We start from the raw sequence: 6,885 nt of genomic DNA, 5'->3' as shown, positions 1-6,885 counted from the left end.
TTATTATTCAAATAAGCATATGATGATGAAGAGCGATGGTGTTTCATCACTTCATCATAAGATAAATGTACACTAAATTATTTGTGTCAGAAGTTTAAATCCTACCATTACTTGTATAGTTCTAATGAAAGATTGACGGTCCTCGATCCACAATAAAATGTATTTTCAGAGGTTAAAATTCAGTTTGTTATTCCAAGAGAAATGTATGTATGATGCATGATGTGTTCACACTTCAATATGCATGCTTTTTATGAAAGAACCTTAAATTATTCACAGGTATGACCACATGAATTTCTATTCAAACTGCCATGCACTGTTTGCATGTGAGTGGAAACGCTCCTGGTTTAGGAGGGATCTACTCCACTGCTTCAGTGATGTACACTTGTCACTTAGAGTCCGAGTAATGGCCACATAATGGCCGAGTGTCACTTTATTGATAGTGCTAGTAGCAGCCCAGCCGCCAAGGTCTCTGAAAAGTCTTACTCAGTGTTGCGATGATGATCAACCTGTTAAATTTCATTTGATTGTCCAGCTGCTTTCCCCGTGAGATCTTTTTTTGTTTTGTGGAACGGCTCACACGGCGCACCACATTGTGTGATATTGTTTAAAATGATTTAATAAGCACTTTGTTTTACGACAGAGTGTTATTATTTTACGACCCTCTCGACAGCCAATGGCTTTGCAGATCGGTCCAATTCTCTCCACACCTCGCTTTATTTTACAGCAGGCTGGCTGCTTTACTGCTCGGCACCAACAGTGGCTGAAGGCGACAGGAAAAGTTGTTCCTTCTCTTTCCCAGCGAATCAAACGCACTGCAGTGTAATCCAAGTATAAGAAAAAAAAAAATCTGTTCCCACACTCACACTGGGCTTGCTTCAATTCAAAAGGCCGCATTTTGTCCTTTACAGGGGGAATGTGAAATTGAGGCTCATGTGATATTCTCTGCCTAATCAGAGCGAGTTCATCGCCAGTATGATGTCTGTGTTGGCCACTGGTGATGTGTGTGCACAGCAGGTATTGAGCCGTGTGTGTGCGTGTGTGTCTGTGTGCCTGTTGGTGTGTGTGCCTGTGATCGAGTACCTCATTGCTGCAGTGATGTATCCTTATTATGCTCCCATCCCATGACCGTCACACCCTACCTACTGGTTCTCTCCTGGGGCGCCGGGGAGCCTGGGCTTCCCCTTCCAGCCGCTCCTCCACCTCCCTGTGCTCCGTCCTCCCGACTCCAAAGATGCACATCCCCCCAACATGCATTTCAGCATGAAGTGCTGAGTCGTGCTGACCTCTCGCTGCTGCTGACCAATGCCCGGGATTCGATGACATTTAATGAAGTTGAAAAGGTTACATATTGGAAGCGCTGCTGGATCAAGGATCAGATGTAATTGCCTTTTAATAAAGACTCGAATAACAGAAGAAATTAATAGAGGCTGTGTGGTTCAGCTTGTTAAAACCCTCCCTGCATCATTCTTTTACGATGTGATTATGCATCCTGCTCTGAGTTGCACGAGATCCACTTTACAAATATCTGCTTTCACAGCTGGGCAACAAGGTTTATTTTACAACTGTGACGTTGTGAAAAAGAGCATCATGTTCTGATTTAAATGATTTTTAAATGGATATGGAGTATTTGATTTAAGGACTCATTATTTTGTCATCCTTGAATTTTCAGTATCTATGTTTGTGAAACTCGTGTCTAAAATTCAACTATTTCACACAAACAAGTTAAATATTTGGGATATCTAAGCTACCTAAGCAAAGTTCAGCACATTCACTGAATAGACCTCCAATAAGACGAAGTGATCAACATGGGTTCAAGTCCAGGCCACGACTGTGGAGCTTGGACGTTCTCCTTGCACATATGCTGGATTGCTCTGGGCACTCTGTCCTCTAATGCATATGTATGACTGAGAAATCCCTCAGGGACAACATGCAAACTCCTCTCAGGAGGGCCCACACTTGAATCCATGCATGTCTCACTATGAGACCAACCACTACACACTCTCTACATCTGTGATGAGTGAAGACAAGCTTCAGTATGGAAGATGGATGAATGGAAGATGTAGAAGACATGTCCAGCAGCCTCCGCTTCGCCAAAAATCACACAGATATGCATTGAATTATTTAGGCCAATTAGACATACATGTGTTTAAGTCATAGTCTATTTAGAAATACACATTACACAACATCGTGAGATGTGACATGAACGCTTAATCCAGTGATTCTTTAAATTACTGGATTAAAAGTAATTCCTGTAAATTCAAACCAGTTCAGTGCAGGTCTGTCTCTGAAAAAGAATGGCTTTTAGCCAAATTAACTCTGTCATAATCTGAATTAAAACAGTATGTTTTTTTTTTTAATCAGATGTTTGGTATCAGTGAGAGTTGATGGGAACAATGTGGGTCAAACAATGATTAAGGCCATTATTGTCTCCAGATTCTGTCAGGATTAAAATAGTAAGTATAGAAAATTATAGCAAAGTAACAATAATTTAATCAATGAATATAAAATAAAAAACAAATCTTTGAAAGTACACTCACTGTGAATTAGGGGATGGTATTAAAATTAAATGCAAATAAGGTAAAATAGTGTTGAAAGGTTTCATGTAATATCTTTAAAATTAGACAAATAACAAGATCTGATCTTGTAATCTTATTCTGTTTGTTTTCAAGAGAGCTAAGCAATGGGTCTTACACAAAAATGACAGAAGATATTTCAGAAGCAAAAAAATACAAAACATTTAAACAGCTAATCCCTGATTTAACATACCATCTAAATCTAAAGTTATAAAGCTTCGAGCTTTGATCTCACAACAGTCATCACTGCTGGTTTAATAGAGCCCAGCTTTTACACAGAGGTCATTAGTTTAAGAATCTACATGAACTCAGTGGCCAATTTCAATAATTATGTGTGAATTTGTTCTTGTTCCCTTTGCTTGTTAGGCGTATTAGCACACTAAGTGACTGGTAGTAGGAAAAATAGTTTTCTCTCAGTAGAGCAGTTCATAAACACGTTTTTTGATTTACATGCGTAAGCTGGAAAAGGAGCTATGCGTGTGTTGTTTTGAGCTAAGTTTGGGAGGTAAAGTTACACCATGGGAAAAACGTGCAAGGCAAGATGTTAGAACCAGATAGTGAGGGTATCAGAAGAAGAGCTAAGAGCCTGTGCTTAGTGCTTTAATGGATGGTTTCAAAGAACACTCACACTATTTGGCTGAGAGCAGACCTCCCCAAAGCTATAAAACCCCAGTGATTGACAGCCTGGAGGTGGGGCCAGCCATGTCTGTATGCAATGTTCAAAATATCTTCACAGAAGAGTTTTCCTTAATCTTCAGGAATTAAGCATGCACTCCATACAGGTAAACCCTCTACCACAGAACAGAATTGCCATTCTGATTAGTTGCAAAGGGTATGAGGATGGGTCACAATAACTTTGTAAGAATATTTATAAGAATACCTTATAATATCTGTAATAACAGGATAGTCTAAATTAACCATGATCAATACCAATAGGATGCAGTGAGGGCCAGCAATAATAACCCCCCCTAAAAAAAAGTATTGTACATATGCCCTACATTACATACACATTCCTAAATCAATGCCACTGTCAAGGCCTCCACGATGCAACAACACTTTAGTACTTAACAATACTTATGCCAACATGAGCAAGTACCACAAACCACAAGGCATGAAGACACCATCAGATCACCTTCCCTTAGGTCACTCCCACTTTACAATGCATATGACACATCGCCATCATCATCATCATCATCATCATCAACAACAACAACAGCAGCAGCAGCAGCAGCACAGCAGCAACAGAGAGCGTTTTTGACGCAAAAGCAGCACCAAACGCATATATTAGTCAAGCAGCAAGACCGATCTGATCCAGAGAGAGTATTAAAAAAACACCAAAACAAAACCTAGCACTCACCCATCACTTGCAGATGAACTTCATCCTGCGTCCTTCCTGATGAATCGCTGTTTGAGGTCCTTTATAAAATGCGCACAAAGTCTTGTTGTCAAAGTCTTGTTGTCAAAGTCTTGTTGTTAGCGCATCCATCTGCTTAAAATTTCAACTTTGTCTTTTCTGCAAACTTGGACTTGAAAAAGGCACAGAAGCAGGTCCACAACTGTATCAGCAAGTCCTTCCGTTAAATCAGCCGCCATGACAGCCGGTGCGTCAACGTCATGACGTAGCTGCCCATGAGCCAATCAGTGAAGCTCATCCGACTGTCTTGCGGTCTGTCGATAGCGCATCAATATGTGATTGGCTGATGATACAGTCACTCAATGCTGCAAAACAGCGTCAAGAATAGCTATGAATCTACTGCAGGAGGAGCTGATATGTGTTTACAGAACATTTGAGCTCCACAAAACACAAGAATTCGTTTCTGGACAAAGTTACAAACTGAACAAGTAACTGACTCCAGACACATTCCAAAAAGACCTTTTAATTCTGGAGAGAGAGAAAAAAACTCATTCTGACAGGGCCAGCAGTGCTACCTCTGCAGATCTGACTGCACAACACTGATCAATACTTTTCCCACATAAAGTGAATTTTAGCAACCTTCATTCTTCTCAGTGAGTTAACATGAGAGATGTGTAATTTTTTGGTCCTAGTACAATATTCATATTACATCTGCAGTGGGCGAGAGTTGCCACAAATACTCTTCCAGCTCATAAACCAATGTCTAATGCAAAAAGTGGAATTAAAACCCAATGTTGGCTGTTAGTTTTACTGTTGAACAGCTTTAGTGTTTTTCTGAGTTTTCTGAGATGCAGTTCAACAAAAACAAGGATTGTAGTTTGTTCATGACACGTGCTGCGTGTGAAAAGCAACACAATACAAATGCACTTATCTGTCAAGTATAAACTTTATTATTTTTCATTCATTGCACGCTTTAAATGAAATAAGAAGTGTGAACGAAAAAATAATCTGATTTGTTTTTAACTTGATTTGTGTCATCTTCCTTGTACACTGTTCTGTAGAGTTAATGCAACTCATCTGCTCCTGTGGTAATGGCACATTGAGCATTACCTGAAAGAACATAATCTTTAAGTCAAACTTTAAACAGCAAATTCTTAGATTACTATGGAGTTCCTATTACTACTCTCTGTGTACATGCTAAATATTGATTCAAAGAGAAAAATACAGTTCAACGAAAGCTGGGGATGATCAAATATTCAAGTGACACTTGTAAAACATTGGAGTTTCCTAGCAGTCGGTTCACAATGGCAGCAGCCTGTGAATACACATGAATGGCTGGTTTTAATAAGACTGACTGACGCTGACAGACAGACCGGTGGCGTCTTCAGGTTGTGACTCACAGACCAGGAACCTAGATTAAGTGGGGAGAGGGGGAAACATAACAAGAGAGCCTTCTTTTTGGTTGGCTGGGTGGGAGGAAGGGAGGCGGAAAGGCAAGGGGGAATCCTCTTTTTATAGATTTGTCTTTCTAAAGTCTGCTCTGGTTGACTGTGCAGAGAAAAGAAACAATGAAGGGAAAATATTTAAAAACAAGACAAATCGGCGGGGAAAGGAAGTAAATATGGAGAAGACAGGACTGTGTGAGCAGGGGCTGCAGAGATGAAGAGGAAGACGGAGGTAAGGAAGGACCAGGAGGTTTATGGTGATGCACTGTTTGTGACGGCTGTCTGCTGGATGAAAACAGGACCTCTTTAACTCCTCACGGGTTAATGGAACTTTTATGAGTTTGTTCTGCAATCATGTAACCTCTGGCGTCTCCTTTCCTCCGTTTTTCCCTCTGTGTCCTTGTCTTCTGTCTTTTTTTCCCCCCTCTATCGCAGGGCAGATCAGAGGTGGGCCGCTCCTGTGTTTCTGTAAACACTGTTCTCTCTCAGCGCTGGTTTATGAGGATAGGAGGCCTCCGATGGATGACTCACTGCTATGACTGAGTTTACACAGGGTAAAGACTTGTTTAGGATGTGGTTAGCAGAGAGAGTGTACAGTGGGGCAGTGGTTAGCATTTTTCCCCCACAGCAGAAACGTCCCCAGTTCGATTCTGGGTCCTTTTTATGCAGTATTTGCCTGTTCACTTTGTTTATGCCTGTATTTTTCACCAGACACGCCCCTCCAACCTCGAAATAGATCAAAAAATGTGTTTGGCATTAAATTGGTGATTTGGAAAAAGCTTTCAGGTATGAGTGTGCTTGTGTTTGCCCTGTGAAGAAATGGTGACCTGTCCCAGGTGTATCAGTTTGGTTAGGCAGGTCGGTAGATGGATACAGCAACAATCCAAAGGTTTCATGCATTAGAAACTGTATAAGGGGCTATCCAGGGGTGTCTTTTGTCCAAGCATTACTTTTGTATAGTGAGAAATAATTGGTCCCACTTTCCAGAGTGGCAATTCATAAAAAAAAGTACATAAAAAGTAGTAGCTCGTTTGTTTTATTATAGCAACCACATATGAAACCCCAGACACCAATCCCTCTGTGACACCACGCACTAGCCTGAACCCCACAGCCAGAAAAACTCCCACCACCAGGATGAAAGCAGTCACATGTCTGACAGCAGAAGGTGCAATCAGTATGGAGGAGGCTGAGCTTTCTGGAGGTGTAGGCAATTGATGGAGATTGGTGTGGAAAGGCGATGGGAACACGACCAGGTCTCCCATCATAAAACATGCCTGAGGGATGGACCGCTGCAGGCCAGACGCAACTTTTAATGCTCGGCAATGACTCACACTGACTGTCAGTAATGAGTTTTATTCACTTCCATCATTTGAGTGTCGATTGTGATCATGGGGCTATCTGAGAGGCATGATTGACTGGATGGAGTCAAAGATATGGGGTGGGAGAGAGGAATAAAAATGGACAGAATGGAGCAATGAACAGTTCCTGACATTTATCTTCAGAGGGAAGGTGT

The sequence above is a fragment of the Salarias fasciatus genome, chromosome 22 (assembly GCF_902148845.1).
Source record: "Salarias fasciatus chromosome 22, fSalaFa1.1, whole genome shotgun sequence".
In the NCBI taxonomy this organism is placed as follows: domain Eukaryota; kingdom Metazoa; phylum Chordata; class Actinopteri; order Blenniiformes; family Blenniidae; genus Salarias; species Salarias fasciatus.
Note: the sequence above shows the minus strand (reverse complement) of the source record.